At 43.1% G+C, this 19905-nt stretch overlaps 2 long non-coding RNA genes across 2 annotated transcripts; both read left to right on the top strand.

Moving 5' to 3' along the window:
* The first annotated feature begins 3421 nt into the window (after positions 1-3421).
* Positions 3422-4665, top strand: LOC108539268 (uncharacterized). The gene is made up of 3 exons (XR_001888316.1): positions 3422-3514; positions 4012-4170; positions 4470-4665. It is a non-coding gene; the product is annotated as an uncharacterized LOC108539268 (long non-coding RNA).
* Positions 4666-7472: 2807 nt separating this feature from the next.
* Positions 7473-12499, top strand: LOC108539265 (uncharacterized). The gene is made up of 3 exons (XR_001888314.1): positions 7473-7882; positions 8475-9267; positions 12458-12499. It is a non-coding gene; the product is annotated as an uncharacterized LOC108539265 (long non-coding RNA).
* The last annotated feature ends 7406 nt before the right edge of the window (positions 12500-19905 follow it).

Below are 19905 nucleotides of genomic sequence, written 5' to 3' on the forward strand. Positions count from 1 at the left end.
CTGGTATAAGCCAGCTCCTCGTCCCTAGATCTGGGGTTCCTGATGATTGGTGGGAAATGCTGCAGAGAGGCTGTGGAGTCAGAGAGGTCTGGATTTGCAGGATAGTTTTGGCCATTGCTTACTAGGCAGCCTTGTGCATGTTAGGGAAACCCAATCAGCACCCACAGATTGAAAACCTCGTTCCTGGCTACATTTTAACAGTATGTGCAGCAATGACGTGTCAATACAGGTTCATCAGTGTAGGCACGTGCTGCATCAATGCAGGGCGCTAGTAACAGCGGCCTAGGGTGAGGAAGGATATTATGCTCGGCTTTTCTGTAAACCTAAAATTGCTCTTAGGAATAAAGCATATTCATTTTTTAAGAAAATGTTAAGGAAATAAATAAGGCATATTTTAAAAATATTCGGCATAGTTGTGAAGAAAATCAAATGATCCAAGAGTCTGCAGGTGAAAGGAAAAGTCTCCCAACCCAGCGAGCATCTTTGCAGTCTGAAAATTCACAGCTTGAAAGTAAGAGTCCAGAGGTTCAGCTGAAACTTCAAAGGCTGCCTGCACCCCTTGAGGAACATGGAATGCAACCCTGCAGAAAATCCACTGAGGAGGGAGCTCTCCACTTCGAAATAGAAAAGAAACGTCCAAAGCGTGTGGAAACCTCTGCCACGCTCATCAGAAGCCCTGCGCATGCAGGGAGACGGGCAGGGGCCCGGAGAGAGCCGGAGGAGCCGCCTCCTTCTGAGCAACCCGATCACTTCCTGTCCCAGGAACGCTCCAGCCGGATGTGTGGATCCCTGTCAACGAGGAAGAATCATAACCGGCCACAAAAAGAAAATAGTCGCACAACAGCAAGACTTGGCTCAACCAGAGTTGAAATTTCGGATTTTTCTAAGTGTCATCTTTTCCTTGGCTATTCAACGAGCAGCCAACCCGGGGCAGAGGCCGGGACGGGTGGGGGTCCGCTGGACCACCAGGTCCCCAGGGGAAGAGGAGAAGGGCAGATTAACCCCTGAACATCCACAACGACAGCCAACATCCATCGGCGTGATGTGTCCTTAAAAGTAATTTTGATTTGTCTCTTTTTATTTAACTGCTCGTATTTAACCAATGCTACGTTTGCTTTCATTAAATTTTGTTTGATAAAATTATAATTCCTAAGATACTGTTTTTGGAATATAGATGATGTTTATATAATTCTAATGAATACACTGTTTCCACTTTATCAGGCCTTCTAGGATTAGACAGTGTATCATATGTTGATTAAAATAAAAGGTATACTATGACTTAAACTGTAATCGAAGGCTGACCTGACCCAGTGGAGACATTTGAAACAGCGAAGATCATTTCTATATGCTATGAGTTGTTACTAGAAGTCTATAATTTAATATTACCTTACTGAATAGTGACTGATAAAAAAAATTAAACAACAGCACCCCAGCTACATTTAATGGTACGTTAGTAGTTTTGCACTAAATTCATACATTAAGTTAGTGGTGTTACATTTTGAAAACATTTGGTTTTCTGTTTTGTAATTTTTTTAACCTTTGCTATTTTGTTTAGGATAGACTTTGCTGCCCGAAAATTTCTAAATTTTAAAGTAAAACTTTTCCCCTTATGAGAAAAAATGTCAGAAGAAAAAAGAAGGAGCAAAAGGAGGAGGAAGAGGAGGAATCTATGTCATGCCTATCANGGGACCTCATCGGGGTGGGAGCCAAGCTCGCTTACCTCCACTGTGGAAGACGGATGGCCGGACCTCATGCAGGTGTGAATGTTCTGGCCCCTCTTAGATTCTGGAACTGATTGATACCAAATGCTGTTGGTTTTGGAAAACTCCACTAATCTATATTCCTTCCAGAAGTATGTATTTTCGTCATTTCCAGACATCCTAATTTATGCACATGGAGATTTCCCCTCTTTCTTGGTCCTCATGGGAAATAAAACCTTTCCCTTGAGTCTTCCTCTCAGAGGTATGCAGGTAACAGGCTCTGAATGGCAGGGAGGCCCTGCTCTGAGGTGTGTGTAGGTTTTCATGGTACAAACAGAGGTGTCCCTCGATATCCATGAGAGACAGGGTTTCTAGGACTTTTCTCGAATACCAAAATACAAAATGCTCAGGTCTCTGATATAAAATGGCATGATATTTGAAGGGAGCCTACACACACCCTCCTGCATACTGTAAATCATCTCTGAAGTACTTTGAATACATTATGCAAATGATATGTAAAGAGTTGACATATTGTGTTGTTTAGAGAATAATAACAATGAAAAAAAACTGTGCGTGTTCAGAGCAGACGTAACTATTTTGGAGAATGTTTTCAATCCCAGGTTGGTTGAATCCAGGGATGGGGAAGCCAGAGACATGAAGGGCCAACCATATCCCCACTATGGCCAAATTCAAGCCACCAAGATGGGACCACTGAACACAGAGCTTCAATGAAACACTAGCGGTAAGCAGGCTCTGGAGAGGCTGGTATAAGCCAGCTCCTCGTCCCTAGATCTGGGGTTCCTGATGATTGGTGGGAAATGCTGCAGAGAGGCTGTGGAGTCAGAGAGGTCTGGATTTGCAGGATAGTTTTGGCCATTGCTTACTAGGCAGCCTTGTGCATGTTAGGGAAACCCAATCAGCACCCACAGATTGAAAACCTCGTTCCTGGCTACATTTTAACAGTATGTGCAGCAATGACGTGTCAATACAGGTTCATCAGTGTAGGCACGTGCTGCATCAATGCAGGGCGCTAGTAACAGCGGCCTAGGGTGAGGAAGGATATTATGCTCGGCTTTTCTGTAAACCTAAAATTGCTCTTAGGAATAAAGCATATTCATTTTTTAAGAAAATGTTAAGGAAATAAATAAGGCATATTTTAAAATATTCGGCATAGTTGTGAAGAAAATCAAATGATCCAAGAGTCTGCAGGTGAAAGGAAAAGTCTCCCAACCCAGCGAGCATCTTTGCAGTCTGAAAATTCACAGCTTGAAAGTAAGAGTCCAGAGGTTCAGCTGAAACTTCAAAGGCTGCCTGCACCCCTTGAGGAACATGGAATGCAACCCTGCAGAAAATCCACTGAGGAGGGAGCTCTCCACTTCGAAATAGAAAAGAAACGTCCAAAGCGTGTGGAAACCTCTGCCACGCTCATCAGAAGCCCTGCGCATGCAGGGAGACGGGCAGGGGCCCGGAGAGAGCCGGAGGAGCCGCCTCCTTCTGAGCAACCCGATCACTTCCTGTCCCAGGAACGCTCCAGCCGGATGTGTGGATCCCTGTCAACGAGGAAGAATCATAACCGGCCACAAAAGAAAATAGTCGCACAACAGCAAGACTTGGCTCAACCAGAGTTGAAATTTCGGATTTTCTAAGTGTCATCTTTTCCTTGGCTATTCAACGAGCAGCCAACCCGGGGCAGAGGCCGGGACGGGTGGGGTCCGCTGGACCACCAGGTCCCCAGGGGAAGAGGAGAAGGGCAGATTAACCCCTGAACATCCACAACGACAGCCAACATCCATCGGCGTGATGTGTCCTTAAAAGTAATTTTGATTTGTCTCTTTTATTTAACTGCTCGTATTTAACCAATGCTACGTTTGCTTTCATTAAATTTTGTTTGATAAAATTATAATTCCTAAGATACTGTTTTGGAATATAGATGATGTTTATATAATTCTAATGAATACACTGTTTCCACTTTATCAGGCCTTCTAGGATTAGACAGTGTATCATATGTTGATTAAAATAAAAGGTATACTATGACTTAAACTGTAATCGAAGGCTGACCTGACCCAGTGGAGACATTTGAAACAGCGAAGATCATTTCTATATGCTATGAGTTGTTACTAGAAGTCTATAATTTAATATTACCTTACTGAATAGTGACTGATAAAAAAAATTAAACAACAGCACCCCAGCTACATTTAATGGTACGTTAGTAGTTTTGCACTAAATTCATACATTAAGTTAGTGGTGTTACATTTTGAAAACATTTGGTTTTCTGTTTTGTAATTTTTTTAACCTTTGCTATTTTGTTTAGGATAGACTTTGCTGCCCGAAAATTTCTAAATTTTAAAGTAAAACTTTTCCCCTTATGAGAAAAAATGTCAGAAGAAAAAAGAAGGAGCAAAAGGAGGAGGAAGAGGAGGAATCTATGTCATGCCTATCACTTTTCAGAAGTTATATTTGTGGGCATGAGGTGAGACTCTAGAGCAGCGGTGTCCAATCTGTTCACTTCCTTGGGCCACACTGAAAAAAGAATTGTCTTGGGCCATATGTAAAATACTATAACACTAATGATAGTTGACGAGGAAAGGAAGGAAGGAAGGAAGGAGGGAAGGAGGGAAGGAGGGAAGGAGGGAAGGAGGGAAGGAGGGAAGGAGGGAAGGAGGGAAGGAGGGAGGGAGGGAGGGGGAGGGGGAAAGGAAGGGAAGGGAGGAGGTGGGGGGGAGGGAAAAGAAATTGCAAAAAACAAGAAAAAACTCATAATGTCTTCAGAAAGTTTACACATTTCTGCTGGGCCACGTTCAAAGCCATCCTGAGCCATGTGCAGCCTGCAGGCCATGGGTTGAGCAAGCTTCATCTAGACGGATTTTTAACAAAATGTCAGCCTGGTCATTTCTGGATGTTGAAGGATAAGTGATTCTTCTTATTTTTATTGCTAATCTTTGTGTCCTAAATGTTCTACAATTAAACAATGTAAATGTATGTAATTATTTTTTTAACTGTTCTTATCTATTTTCCTTGACACTCATAGTGTTAACTGAGTTTTCAAGTAACGATGGTAACCGGGGAAAGAAGAACAAGTGCACGTACAGGAAAGGTTGGGCTACTGTGGGACATGTGAAGCCAGGTGCGTCTCTCAGTGGTTCTAAGTCAATATCTGCATCAGCACAAGACTAAGAATGTGGAGGACTGCTAGCTTTGTACCTCTTTTAGGGCTCATAGATTATTTTTACCAAAATCAAGAGGAAGAAAACAATTTTGTGTGTTGGATTGACTTATACGTAAAAAAACAGAAAGTTATAGTCCTTATCTCTCAGAAGAGTGTGAGTCCAGTTGAACCCTAGGTTCATGAGGATGATCCACAAGGGCTTAAATTAGACATAACTCACGGGTCATTGTTAACAAAAATAAATAGAGTAAATCCACATACTCAGTGCTTCGCTCAGCCGATCTTGGTGACTGCGAGAGTTCCACACAAGTGAAATCTCGATATAACCAAAGTGCTCTTCAACAGCAAAATCTTTATTATTTTAGTCATTTGAATTTGCTTCCTGACATTTTTACATGCCTTCATGCTTTGTCATTCTAATCAATAATAATAAACATAATTTCAGTTTTTCAGGATGACTGAGGGCCATCAATATTCATATAAAGATTTCCAAACAGCAATGCCATTTTACAAGTTCTTATGTCCATTTTAACATGTGTTCCCATTTATCTTTCTCCTCGACAGATTTTTCAGCATTTCTGTCTCTAGCAACTACTTCTTAATTTCCTCCTTCTGCTTTGTGACTTAGATTTTTAAACATATATAAATCTTTAAAAAGTGAATACAATGTCACCACATCAGAAGAACGTTTACTTTTTTGAATTTAGCCTTATGCAGGACTGGGCCTTCTGCTCCATTAATGGGGTCTCCGTTTCCTTCTTCCTGGAGTCCCTTCTGTGTCAGCATCACACAGGCTGAGAGTCACCAGGTCTAAAGTTACAATAAGGAGAGTCAAGTGCAAGGTTGGTAACTCTTCAGCTGCTTAACCACACCAAAAGCACATCAGCAAAAGGAGGAAAACTGGTTGGGTGGAACTTATGGAGAAGGGCCTTAGAGGTCCATTCACCAGCGGTTGCCAGGTAACAGCCACGCACCTCAGTAAATGTTTATTTTGCACGAATCTGGGGATTGTCCAAGTGAGCCGGGCTAAGGGGCTGGCTCTCAGCTCCAGGATGGCTGAGGATGGTGCTGCATGCCTTTCCTCTCCCCTACACCTGCAAGCTGGTGGAGTGGGCGAAGGTTTTGTTCTTCTCATGGGAACCGCAAGGGCATGAAAGCAAGCAGACACAGATGTGCCCTTTAAATGCCTGGGGTCGGCCCGCACCCAGCACCTGTGTTCCTTATGTATTGACTACAATCAGTTGCATGGCCAGAACCCTAGTCAAAAAGTGTGGGTAGGGAGAGGGAAAAGGGAAGTAACCTCTTCTAATGGGAGGAACTGTGGGGTCAGTGGCAAAATACCTGGATGTGGTGGATGCAGGAAACGGTAAAGATATGGGACCCCAATCCAGCGGGCCGCAGACACATTCAGCACGTGTGTTTACAGCTGTTCTGATACCTCGGTTCTTGTCTTCTTGGCTTAAAATAATTTAAACAAGAGACACACAGCAAAGGAGATGCAGCATAGAGGAATGTATTGCAAAGGGAAAAGAATGATTTGAAACTTAGGTGCAGAATAGACAGGACACCCGGAGAGAGAGAATTCAGGGTGTGCCGCTTGTGAGGATGAGACAGTAGTGATGACTGCTGGAGAAACTCCCATTATGGGAGTCTCACATGGTTACCCATAAGGGGGTGGGAAGAGGTGTTGCCGGAAGCATGTTCTGGGTGGTATCTTGGTGCATAGGTGCGTTCACTGCCCATCCTTGTTCATACAGCATGTCTCATTAGCATCTGAAATCCCAACCTAGGCCCCATGCCCAGCTGTGCACCTGGGAGTCCGTGGGCCCTGGGTCCAGCTGCAGGCACAGGAATCCTCAGGTCCTGTGTCCAGAGACAGACGTGGGGATCCACGGGCCCTGTGTCCAGCTGCAGGCGTGGGAGTCCTCGGACCCTGTGTCCAGCTGTGTTCCTGGGAGTCTGCAGGTCCTGTGTCCAGCTGCAGTTGTGGAAGTCCGCAGACCCAGTGTCCAGCTGCAGACGTGGGAGTCTGCAGGCCCTGTGTCCAGCTGCAGGCGTGGGAGTCCGCAGGCCCTGTGTCCAGCCACAGGCATGGGAGTCCGCAGACCCAGTGTCCAGCTGCAGGCGTGGGAGTCTACAGGCCCTTTGTCCAGCTGCAGGCATGGGAGTCCGCAGGCCCTGTGTCCAGCTGCAGGTATGGAAGTCTGCAGTCCCTGTGTCCAGCTGCAGGCGTGGGAGTCTGCAGGCCCTGTGTCCAGAGGTAGGCATGGGAGTCCTCAGGCCCTGTGTCCAGCTGCAGGCGTGGGAGTCCTCGGGCCCTGTGTCCAGCTGCAGGCATGGGAGTCCTCCAGCCCANGTGGGGATCCACAGGCCCTGTGTCCAGCTGCAGGCGTGGGAGTCCTCGGACCCTGTGTCCAGCTGTGATTCGTGGGAGTCTGCAGGCCCTGTGTCCAGCCACAGGCATGGGAGTCCGCAGACCCAGTGTCCAGCTGCAGGCGTGGGAGTCTACAGGCCCTTTGTCCAGCTGCAGGCATGGGAGTCCGCAGGCCCTGTGTCCAGCTGCAGGTATGGAAGTCTGCAGTCCCTGTGTCCAGCTGCAGGCGTGGGAGTCTGCAGGCCCTGTGTCCAGAGGTAGGCATGGGAGTCCTCAGGCCCTGTGTCCAGCTGCAGGCGTGGGAGTCCTCGGGCCCTGTGTCCAGCTGCAGGCATGGGAGTCCTCCAGCCCAGTGTCCAGCTACAGGCGTGGGAAGTCTGCAGGCCCTGTGTCCCAGCTGCAGGCGTGGGAGTTCTCGGGCCCTGTGTCCAACTGCAGGTGTGGGAGTTCACAGGCCCTGTGTCCAACTGCAGGTGTGGGAGTCCACAGGCCCTGTGTCCAGCTGCAGGCGAGGGAATCTGCGGCCCCTGTATCCAGCTGTGCCTTCACAGAGTTCAGTCCTCTCCTCTCTCCACTTGCATCGGCAGGGACCATGCGTCCTTGTGAGGCTGCCCTGATCCCGCTCAGCCACCATCTCCCAAGGTCAGTAAGTTCTGCCAACCTTCCTAACATTTAGCTCTAGGCAGGTGTCCTGTGGACCACCAGGTTGACGGTGTAAGGTAAACATAACCTTTACAACTCTCACAGCATTCTGTGTCCCTGGCACTATCCTGTGTGTGCTACTTTGTTTAATCCTCAAAACAGCGCTGTGCGGTAGTTCCTAGTATTATCTTCATTTTACCAACGAAGTAATTAAGACAGAAAATTTAACTATCATGCAGTTGAGATCTTCATAATCCTTAAACAATGGTTATATTGAATTGTCACCAATATAAATGACACACGGATTGAATGAACTAAATACTTGGGGTTAATATTTAATTACGCACATGAATAAATGAGCTGCCATCTGACCGCCCAGCGTTCCCGCACGGGGAGCTCTCAGATATTTTCTCACTGGCTGAAGGTGTGTTTGTGTTGCCTTCACCACCTCCTTCCTTTCTCTGTTCAGTCTCTTCCCTGTTTATTTCAGAGACATATAGATTATTTGTTTGTCAGGGGTTGATTGACCCGCTGAAAATTCCGGAAGATTGGTTTCTTCTTTCTCAGGGTTTTCCTTGCTCTCTTTTTGTAGCTATGAATAGCATTGCTGCATTTCTGTGGCTCGCCTGGGCTGCTGTCTGGGGAGTCCCGTTACCTCCATGCTGGGGATCTCCTGCACCGCCTAATGGGCCCCCCCGAATATTCTTCAGCCCTGCAGAATACCAAGTCACGTGGCCTCCCAGCTGCAGGCCTCAGGGGAGCTGCATCCAGGACCAGGCAAGGCTGGAAGAGGCCAGTGGCAAAAGCAAAGCCATCCGGGGCCAGGGACTAGAGAAGGTATAAAGAATGGCCAAAACACAAGAAATCCCTTTTCCTGATAGACCTCCCTGACCCGTGTAAAGCACCCTCCACTCCAAATGGGTAAGACTGAATCCCTCATCAGTTTTTCCAGGTCAGAATCCTAGAAGAATTCATGAAGATCATAAAGTAATGTGTCTTTTATTGTACACTAGAGTCTCTGGAGTAAAATTCATGCCTCTATCGGTCTATATCTTCTGTGATTTCTAACACTCTGATTCTTCAAGACCTGTTGTCATTTTGAACTGGATAAAGAATGTGGCTGGACCACACTGTAGCTGTGGACACAAGCGTTCATTTGCCAACCAAGTCCTAAGGATTTCGCAGTCTGCGTTTGAGGAGGCTTTACTCTTCTCTACAACATGTGGGAAGCTATGCAGAGGAGCTGCAGACACAGATATCCATGAATGCACGTATTCTCCAGGTCTTGAGATGTAGCTTCTCAAATATGAAGAGCTCCGTATGCAACAAATAGCTGGAACAACCTAAATGTGAAAAAATATCTTCAAGACAAAATAGGAACTCAGGTAAGACCAAAAAATCATTGCTACAAACAAATGCCCTTTTATAAAAGAAATAGCTGACAAAAGTTGTTGGAAAATTCCTTTGGTCACTGAAGAGAGAAAGCTGGGTCACTTCTCAGTGCGGAAGTTCCAAAGCCACCAAGCTTTATGCCTAAAAGAGAGGACATCATGTGATCAGGCAAGGCCAGGAGTCCCCTGCATGCTTGGAGCAGATGCCAGTCTAACCTCAGCCTTGGGTTCTGGTTTGGATAAACTGAAATGTGAAGTCCCTAGAATTGCAGACTTGGGATAATTTGCAAATTATCCAAAATAAACAAAAATTAATAATTCATTTCTAAAATGAATTTTTACAACAAGACAAAATATATCATTAGAAGAACAGGTGTAATTCTTTGATATAATTTACAAATAGATTGAGATAAAGACAATTCATACAAAAACAAAAGGTTATAAAAACAGGCCAAATGATAAGGTCAGGATACTAGTAACAGTCTATTTTTTCTACCCAACGGCTTTGTTGACAATGACTTTCTCTAGCCTTCGTTATTAGATTACTCACAGCTCACCTGAGAATTGAAGGGGATTTAACCTCACAATGCCCATGATAAAGTCATCACTGAATTAGACAATCATGACCTTAATTTTCTTAGTTGATCTTACATATAGCCAGTCCCTTGAGACTCACAAAGAATAAACACTTCTTTTTAAATATTAACGTGTCTGTAAGCACTGGATTTGGGAAACTGTCATGTATAACAATGTTGGACGTGGTGTGTACCGATAAGACGAAAGCTGGAAAATATTCCAGATCTGAAACCACACAGAGGCAGATTCACATCTTGACTCTGTCCAGTAAGGATTATAAAATCCCAGATAATATATCAACAGAAATGCCCATTTCACAATGTTTAATGCCCAATATAATCTTAATTTCTGCAGGTATAATTTTTCTTTGTTTTTCCTTCCTTTCATATTAGGATTTTATCTGACCTAATTCTTCTCTATTTGGCCTTGTTTTCAATTTTTCCTCTCCTAATCCTGCTCAAAATGTTGCTACAAAATTAACCTTTTTTTCCTTCTGAACTTCTAATCCTTCTAATCCTTTCATTAATATCCTGCAGGATTCCACCTGACATTCACATTTTCACATCTTCGTCTTCAAGGCCCTGTGCAAGACAGCAATTTTCCCTTCATTACCTATAGCTATCTGGGGCCACGTCCTCAACTAAAGTCTCTTTAAATAGCACCTTTATTTTCTTAATTCATACCTCTGTGCTCTGCTAAATGACTTAGCGCAGCCAAGCTTTTGTAGTCTTTTGAATTTATTTCCTGCCTCTTTAAAAGCTATATCCTCCAGCTTTATAAAGAAGAGAAGAAAATAAAGGAGTAATAAAGGAAAAGAAAGATAAGAAATGACTCCAAATGAAATTACTGTGTTAACACCTTACAATAGGAAAGATTTTTCCCTGAGGTTTAAGCACATCTTTATATCTTTCCCATTTAAAAAAAATGACTGATTTTTTACTACTTAATATATTATTCTTTTTAGAGGACTGCTTTGTGAATGGATGAAAACTTTGCAATCTTCACTCTATGCCTCAGTTTTTTTCCGAGGCAGGTTAACATACAGATAGACCTTTCTCTGTGTTGTAGAATGTTTAGCAAGTTTTTGTTGGATTGATTCTTGTTACCAACATTTTCAAAGTATTTGCTTTCAACTTTGTAAAAGGAATTAAACAAACAGCTCAGGCGTTTGTTAGTCAAATCAGATTCTATTTAGGTCTGAAAGCAGATGTGTTTAGGATACCTCCACATCAATGCCAGATCCAGCAAGGCCAGCACAAAGATTTCATTATGACTTTATTCTTTATTCCATTTTTTTTACTTTATATTGGATCATTTTAAAAATATATTCTTCACGTGGACAATAGCTAGCAGAGTCCTATATGTTGTCATCACACTTGTTTACATCTTTAAATATGAAAAATATCCATTCTTGTGGCTTTTGTTGAACTTCCGAGATATAAGTACATTTGATGCCTGGTGAGTTTTATGTATTTTCTCCTAAAGTCAGCCAATTAGAGATACATTGGTTTTCTTCATCCAGGAAAAATAAAGATAGAAATTATAACCTTGTGCAGAACTATTACAAAACTGAAAATGCAAATGAAAAGACACCTCTTGAGGAGGCATTGGCGAGGTAATCACCCTTTTCTATCAAATAATTCAAGGTGGGGATAAATCCAAGGTAAACCCAATTGCCCATGGTATTCTCTCCCCTGAACACCAACCCAATGGCCAGGTGAGTGATAGAATCCATCCAGATTTGGTTGTTTTTTCTTTCAGCAATAAATCCATCTACCATTGCACTTATAATGCATTTTTCACTGCAGAAATAACCCTGGATTTTTATTGTACCTATGTATAGCTGTTTCCTATTTGTCCTCCCCATTTGAAAGTACATCCCATGGGTAAGAAACGCCATAGCCTGTGATCAGGCAGGGTACACGAGTCTAACTGGTTCCTCAAAGTCAGTGCATCTGAAGTTCTTTCTTCTGTTTGAAAGACAGAAAAGAAGGGGAAAAAAGAAAAGAAGGAAGAAGGGAAAGAAAGAAGGAGGGAAGAAAAGGAGGGAGAGAAGGAAGGAAAAAGCCCTCAGATGGAGAAGGAAAAGCTTTCTTCATCAAATATTCATCTGGACCCTGAATCTGCCTCCTTGCTACCTGGCCTCTTCTTCCTTCCTTGCTCCCCAGTAGCACATTTTAGAGCAGGCAGCTAAATCTTTTTAGAAAGTCTAACTTATTTTTATAGCACACCCTCCTGCAAACATTCCAAGGGTTTACAGTTTTTATTAAAATAGAATTTTTTTCTTGATGTTTTATCTTTGTCCCCCCGTTCGAGTATAAATTTAATGATGGGAAGAATTGTATTAAGTTTATGACTGCATTTGCAGCCCTAGGGCACTGCCTGGCTTAGCGTCATCACTCAGGAGATGTTTATTATGTGAATGAATAATGAAAGAATGAAAGAATGAATGAATGAATGAGCTTTGTGTTTTCCAGTGTTTCGCTGCTGTTCTGTAACCGGAGAGGTCCCACTAGTTGCTCCTCCCCGCTCCTGGGCTCTGTCATACTGTCATCAATTCAGGTTACACAATCTGAATTTTTACCTTTTATGTTTGTTTGTTTTTTAGGCTGAGTCTTGCTCTCTTGCCCAGGCTGGAGTACAGTGGCGCAATCTCTGATCTCAGCTCACTACAACATCTGCCTCTGGGTTCAAGTGATTCTCCTGCCTCAACCTCCTGAGTAGCTGGAATTACAGGCATGCGCCACCATGCCCGGCTAATTTTTGTGTTTTTAGTACAGACTGGGTTTCGTCATGTTGGCCAGGCTGGTCTCGAACTCCTGACCTCATGATCCTGACGTCATGAACCTAACCAACATGCAGATAACAGACAGATAAACTAACAGTTGGATTTGAGTATTAAATATTAAATCGCATTACATACCAAGTATACATATATAATTATATAAAATGTGAAGTATGAATTATGAAAGTGAATAAACAATTCTAACGTCAGAACTAGCTGGTACTCAGGAAAAGAAACGAGAACGCCCTGGGACTGTGAACTTTCACTCCGGCATCTGGGCAGACAATGAAGGGAGGTGGTGCCTTTGGACCCTGGCTTTAGCCTGATGTGGGATTCTGGGCACGACGAGGGCAGCTGTCAGGTCACAGCCGCATGGTCTGGTTAATCCCAGGAGGACTTCATTATCACACTCTCCCAGCATGATCCCCGGATACTTGTTCAATCAGAGATCTAGTCCGTCTTGCTACCTGAGCCAATCCTTTTCTTTCTCTTTCTAAATTAGTAGGTCTCTTAATTATCACCAGGTTGTCAAAGTTACATTTAAATATTTAATATAATACAGTAGAAAAAGCACGATGTTTAAAAAAATCTGTAACATGGGAATTGAATTTGTGTTCTCCATTTCAGGCAGAGAGGAAACCGCTCTTTATTTTGTGTTTTGGAACTGTACTTCTCCACTGAATCTTTTATTTTAAAGGTCAGAAGGCTGACTGACCCGTCATTGTGCTTACATCTAGCACAAAGCAAATTATATACTTCTAGTCCATCTAATGCTACTACATGCACAAACTCAGCAGCTCACTAATATCTGCATCAATAGGGGGGATATCAGCTTCATTTACTTCCTGCTAGAGAAGAGTCATGATCATGTTTTATTCTTTTAGTTTGGACAGCTTTTTCTTAATCTCCGGAAGGTTATGCTTGCATCTCTGCAGCACGTTCCTTTACTTTTTCTATGATGCTTTGCCTTATTGTGCTTCACAGATACTGCATTTTAATTAACACAAATTATACAGTTTTCCATAGTAGCTTTATTAATTTACAATCCCACCAACAGCGTCTAAGAGTCCCTTCTGCTTCATATCCTTGCCAACTCTTCTTTTGTTTTGTCTTTTTTGCTACAGCCATTCTAATTGGAGTGAGGTGGTGTTGAATTGAGGTTTTGATTTGCATTTCCCTAATAAGCAGGGATGTTGGGCATTTTTTCGTATATCTGTTGGCCATTTGAATTTATTCTTTTGAGAAATGTTCATCAAGGTCCTTTGCCCATTTTAAATTAGGGTTTTTTTTTTTCTCTTGTCTTCTTTTTTCCTTTTCTAGCTTTTTTGTTTTTTGTTTTGTTTTTTGCTGTTGTTCAACTTCCCTGTGTATCCTGGATATTAACTCCTTGTTAGGTGTATAATTTGCAAATATTTTCTCCCATTCTGCAAGTTGTCTCTTCACTCTGCTCTTTTCTTTCTTGTGTGAAAGCTTTTAGGTTTGGCATACTTCCATTTGTCTAGTTTTGTTTTTGTTGTTTTTGCTTTCGAGGTCTTATTTTTAAAATTGTTGCTCTGTCTCATATCATTAAGTGCTGCCCTTATATTTTCTTCCAGTAGCCTCATAGGTTGAGGTCTTACATTTAGGTCTTTAGTCCACTTTGAGTTGATTTTGGTGATGATGAGAGGTAGAGATCCAATCTCCTTATTCTGCGTGTGGATATCCAACTTTCCCAGGACCATTCATTGAAGAGATTGTCCTTTTCCCAATGTGTGTTCTTGGCAGCTTTGTAAAAGTCAGTTGTCTGGAATTGTGTGAATTTATTTCTGAGCTCTCTCTTCTGTTCCACTGGCTTCACCTTGATTTCACCTTGATTCCAAAACCAACCAGAGAGACAGACAGACAGGCACACACACGCACACACACAAGCACACACACGCACAAATAAAACACAGGCCAATGTCACTGCTGAATATAAATGCATAAATTCTCAACAAATTCCACAGCATTTCAAAAATATGTGTTCACTCTGATCAAGGGGATTCATCCCTGAGATGCAAGGACGGTTGAACATACACAAATCGATCAATGTGCTACTTCATAGTAACACAAAGAAAGGCAAAAAGCACCCGACCGTTTCAGTGCACACAGGATAGATGTGCTTTAACTGAGGTGTTTGTGCTCTTACCCCAAAGAAGTACAGAATGGAGAGTTTTCCAGCCCTGTGGCCGGACTGGAGGAAAACTGTGTCCTCCAGAGGGTGATCGCCCTGCCACAGTGTGTGCAGTTACCTCCTTCATCCAGCCCGGAGGAACTGTCCATCTTCCCCATTCATCGGAGTCAGTCCAGAGCGGGCATGGCACTGGAGGAAGGAGGGGAGGACAGCACATTTGTACTTAATTGCTGTAGACTTCATAGTAGACAGTTGATAGCACTTTTGAAAACATTGCATTTCTCAGCGAAATTGATAGTCACCAGAAAATACGTATTTTTGATGCTAGGATTTTATTCCTGGAAAAGTTCCTTCAAAAAAAATAATGTTTCTGGTAAAATGCCATCTATCTTGTTACTGCTACGAAGTGCTATGAACTCCTGTTGATTTGGGATGAGATCCAACCTCCATGTAAATGCTCCACTTACTTTCCTAATCTTCTTCTACAGTGGAGGTGAAGCAATTGCATGAGTTTTCAATGACTTTTGTTTAAAAACAGAAATAGTATGCTTAGGGATGTGTCTAACTTATTTTGAATGTATTAATAAATCATAATTCAATTGTTGGATATAGTTATTTATATCAATAACATTAACACATTAAAGAGGAACATCCAAAATATTAAAAGTAGATTTTATAATTTATTTTGAAGATATAAGTTGAAGTGGTAACATTTTATCCATTTAAAACATAGTCTGAAAACATGGTTGTTCAGACGAGATGGAAAGTCTGGAAGCCAGTAGGAAATTTAAATATCTTCTTCATGTTCAAATGACTAATCAAGGGGTATAAAGTTTCAGTGATATAAGATGATTAAGTTTCTAGAGGTCTGCTTTTTTATTTTTTTTATTTTTTTACCTATAGTTAAAGGTATTTTTACCTGTAGTTAAGAATGCTGGCTAGGCATGGTGGCTCACACTTATTAATTCCAACAGTCTGGGAGGCTGAGGTGGGAGGATCATTTGAGGCCAGGAATTCAAGATCAGCCTAGACAACATAGTGATACACCATTTCTACTGTTTTTTAATAAAAAAGACTATTATATTGCATATTTAAGAATTTGTTGTGGGAACACATCATGTTAAATGTTCTTACCACAATAAAATATTATTTTTAAAGTAGCATTTGGTTTTTTACCATTCATATATTTTTGAAAAAAGATCTTCAAAGGCTTTTTTCTTTACCTGGTGCTGAACTCCATGGTTAAACTATATTTTAGGGAATTTATGCCTTCTCAGATAGTTCAGGTTCTAGAGTGCCAGTTTCCTGCTGACTTCTATTTTATTATTGTTCAAAGTAAATGGATGAATTGAATGTACACTTGAATGAGGAGTCAAAATGAGAGGTAACGAGTAGAACAAAGAACTCTTTACCTTCTTTTTGAATGACTAAAATCCTTGATAATATTGTCAAACCAAAGCAAGTCGTTTTATTTTGAGAAGAACTTAAACTACTAGTCAAGTAAGCATTTTTTTTTTTTTTTTTCTGAGACTGAGTCTCCCTCTGTTGCCCAGGCTGCAGTATACAGTGGCACAATCTCGGCTCACTGCAACCTCTGCCTCCCGATTTCAAGCAATTCTCCAGCCTCAGCCTCCTAATTAGCTGGAACTACAGGCACATGCCACCATGCCTGGCTAATTTTTGTATTTTTAGTGGAGACGGGGTTTCACCATGTTGGCCAGGCTGGTCTTGAACTCCTGACTTCAAGTGATTCTCTTATCTTGGCCTCCCAAAGTCCTGGGATTACAGGCATGGGCCACTGTGCCTGGCTGCATTTCATTTTTGAATTAGGAAGGCAAAGCTCAGAATTGTGTGGGGTACCAGACGTCCCACACGGTAAACACACAGCTGGAGCCAGCCCTGAGGAGCTCCCACTCTGGGACTGTCCATCAAAACACAAGGGCCTGGTGATGCAGGCAGCCTCTGCCAGGGGCATTCACAGGAGAGAGGAAAAGCAAGGATAACGGGGTAGAAAGGTCTTCAGAGGGGTGAGTGCCATAGTTAGGGCAATGGGTCAGTTAAGGTCTAGCATTGCAGGCCCTCAGGACAAGGAGCATTAAGGTGCTTCGAGAAGTGACACCTGCTTAACCCTGTCAAGGCAGCAACGAGGATGGAAGGGTGTGGAGAGAATGGGAGGGAGCTGCAGACACATCTTATCTCTCCTTACACATGATGTATCTTCCAGTTGTACGACATGTGTTACTGTTGAAGAGTTTTAGACTTGGAGAAGAGCTTTAAAACAGCACCTGCTTCTAGTTCCAAGAAGAGGATACTCTGCAGGTTCCTGGGTCTCACAGGCACACAGTGTGGGTGATGCACACATGACCTGGATTTAGCCACAGCACCCCCAAAGGCATCTTACTCTTACATGGGAGATGTCTGACACCTGCTTGGTCTCTTACCCCCACTATTCATTTACATTTAATTCTATAGCAGGGAACCAAACCAATCTCACTCAAAAACTGGTCTGAAGAAGAGCCTCGGGGCAAGAGCGCCATCTGCAAAGTGTATGATCTAAAGATGTGTTCTGGATCCAGGCTGCCCCTAACTGCTCATCCATTTGTCACTCGTTGGGATATATATTGTTATAAAAATGTCTGCAATCATTTTGCCTCCCTAAATTCATGCTTTTTACAAAATGACTTTGCAACTCTCCCATCAAGAGGGAGTGTCTACTTCCTCATCTCTTAAATTAGGGCTGGTCTTGTGACTTATTCTGGCTGATATAATGAGGCTCACGTGAGCTATTTTGACCCCTGTCCTCGAGAAACCTCGTGTGTATCTGCTGTTTCTCATAGCCCTGCCCAGGGGCTTATGAACAAGCCAGAGCTAGTCAGCTAAAGGAAGAGAGACCTAGTGGAGAAGACAGGAACCATCCCACACGGGGCCGTGCTAGACCACCCAGCCACAGCCAACCTGGAATCTGACCACAGATGCCTGCATAAACCCTGCTGACCCCGCAAATCTCCCCAGCTGAGTCCCATCCAATTTGTTAACCAGCAGTAGTGTGAACTCAAGAAATGGTGGTGGTTTTAAGCCACCACATTTTGGGTTGGTTTGTTATGCAGGAAGAGCTAACTGATACACTATTCCTGCAGACATCACCCTATTGACAACTTTGATTTATGCTCAGTGATGGCTCTGGGGCCATCCTTTCCTTTTCTCTCCTGAGCTTGTTCCAGTTCTTTGCCTGTCCCCAACCAAGTTTTTACTTAATTCTCCCCTGATCTTTAGCACTGCTCAGAATTTTAATAGCTACTTGCTTCTCCAACCCCTATTTAACTTTCCAAAACTTCAACAATTTGAGCGGCCACGTTTAGACTTCTCAGAAATCCAAACGATAACAACTTGCAACCCAGCCTCCAGTGATGGAGAAGATTCCCCCACAGCCAACACACCTCAGCTGAGGGACCAGCATGCAAGCACAGGTAAAGTCCTCATGTGTCTGAGGGGGTAAAAGAGGAAAGGTCTCCTGAGGGTGGTCCTGCATCACCACTGTGCAACAACCACTTTTATCTCTCCTATACCTGGTTTTTAACATTTTATCTCCTAAACCACTTAGTCCTTCTTGGTTTAATTTTTTTTTTTTTTTTTTTTTTTTTTTTGAGATGGAGTCTCACTCTGTCACCCAGGCTGGAGGGCAGTGGTGGGATCTCTGCTCACTGCAAGCTCTGCCTCCTGGGTTCATGCCATTCTCCTGCCTCAGCCTCCCCAGAAGCTGGGACTACAGGTGTCCAACACCGTGCCTGGCTAATTTTTTGTATTTTTAGTAGAGACGGGGTTTCACTGTGTTAGCCAGGATGGTCTCAATCTCCTGACCTTGTGATCCGCCCTCCCCAGCCTCCCAAAATGCTGGGATTACAGGCGTGAGCCACCTCGCCTGGCCAGTTTAATTTTTTAACATAAAAGTAGTAGTTTTGCAGAACATATGAATCATGCATTTGTTTCCTAGATGTGAAGTGGGTTTTATATCATTGTAATCTGTTTCTGAATTGATCACTGATTTCTCATTTGGGAAGTTGTAGACGAATAAGTCAGGTATAGAATGTACGGCAGCTCTAAACTCTAGTGGGGCCGGTGGAATTATACTACTATGGTGTCAGTAGATGGCAAATAGCAAATGAAAAAGAAGCCACCGAAGAGGCGGCTGAGGATGCGCTGGGGAAAGTACATTACTTCCAGTCGCATAGTCAACTACAAACCCTCGCAGTCTGGCTTATGGATGTATTTAATACAATATTAATGGGCAATCTATGACCTCTGTTCTGTGTTTTGGTGGGTCACGCCAGTGTTACAGAAAAGTACTCTTCATGTAGGATTTTGCTGTAAGTGGGTTAATGCAGAAGGAAGTCATATGCTAGAAGTATGGTGCAAGTCAGAGTCACCTTAGCAAGTCAAACAAAGGAGCATTGGTTTGAAGGTCTAGGCAGGTTCCATGGATGGAAGATCAAGTGGGGAAGGGGAGAGTAGCTGAAAAGATGGAAGACAGATTTCACGTAACAAACACGGGACAGGAAGCTGGAGACTTTCAAGAGATGGAATACAGATGCCTGACTTGGCTTTGTAAACCATTTCTGTGTTGACTTCTGCACGAATGCTGAGTTTATTTAAATGGGCCAGAGTAAGTTTGACATTTCATTAGCCCTTGGTGAGACTTCCCTGACAGATGTAGCATCGTAGGGTCCTCCCAGAAGAAATTCCTTTTATCTTATCAATTTTCCGATTGATCTCATGAGCATTCCTCAAGCTTCTAAGTCTACCTGTGGACCAGGAATGGGAGCTGCTTATCATACTCCAGGAAACAATGGTGTTGATGAAAACTCTTTATATTCTCTCTCGTGGATCTGAGAGCTGATTCCTCAGGACCTGAGGGAAGAACTCAGAGGACTGCACGAAACTCAGAACATGCACTGAAAAGAGTGAACCAGAGAAGAAGAAACAAAGGCAGCAGTCTCAGTATTCACAGAGCCCCCAGCTTAGCAAGAGGGTGGTGCATACACACAGGGCAGAGAGACAGGGGGGTTCTGTCCAGCCACATAGCAAAGGATCTGCCTGCTGGTGCATGAAGTTTGCCATGGCA

The sequence above is a fragment of the Rhinopithecus bieti genome, unplaced genomic scaffold (assembly GCF_001698545.2).
Source record: "Rhinopithecus bieti isolate Rb0 unplaced genomic scaffold, ASM169854v2 scaffold_15838, whole genome shotgun sequence".
Taxonomy (NCBI): Eukaryota; Metazoa; Chordata; class Mammalia; order Primates; family Cercopithecidae; genus Rhinopithecus; species Rhinopithecus bieti.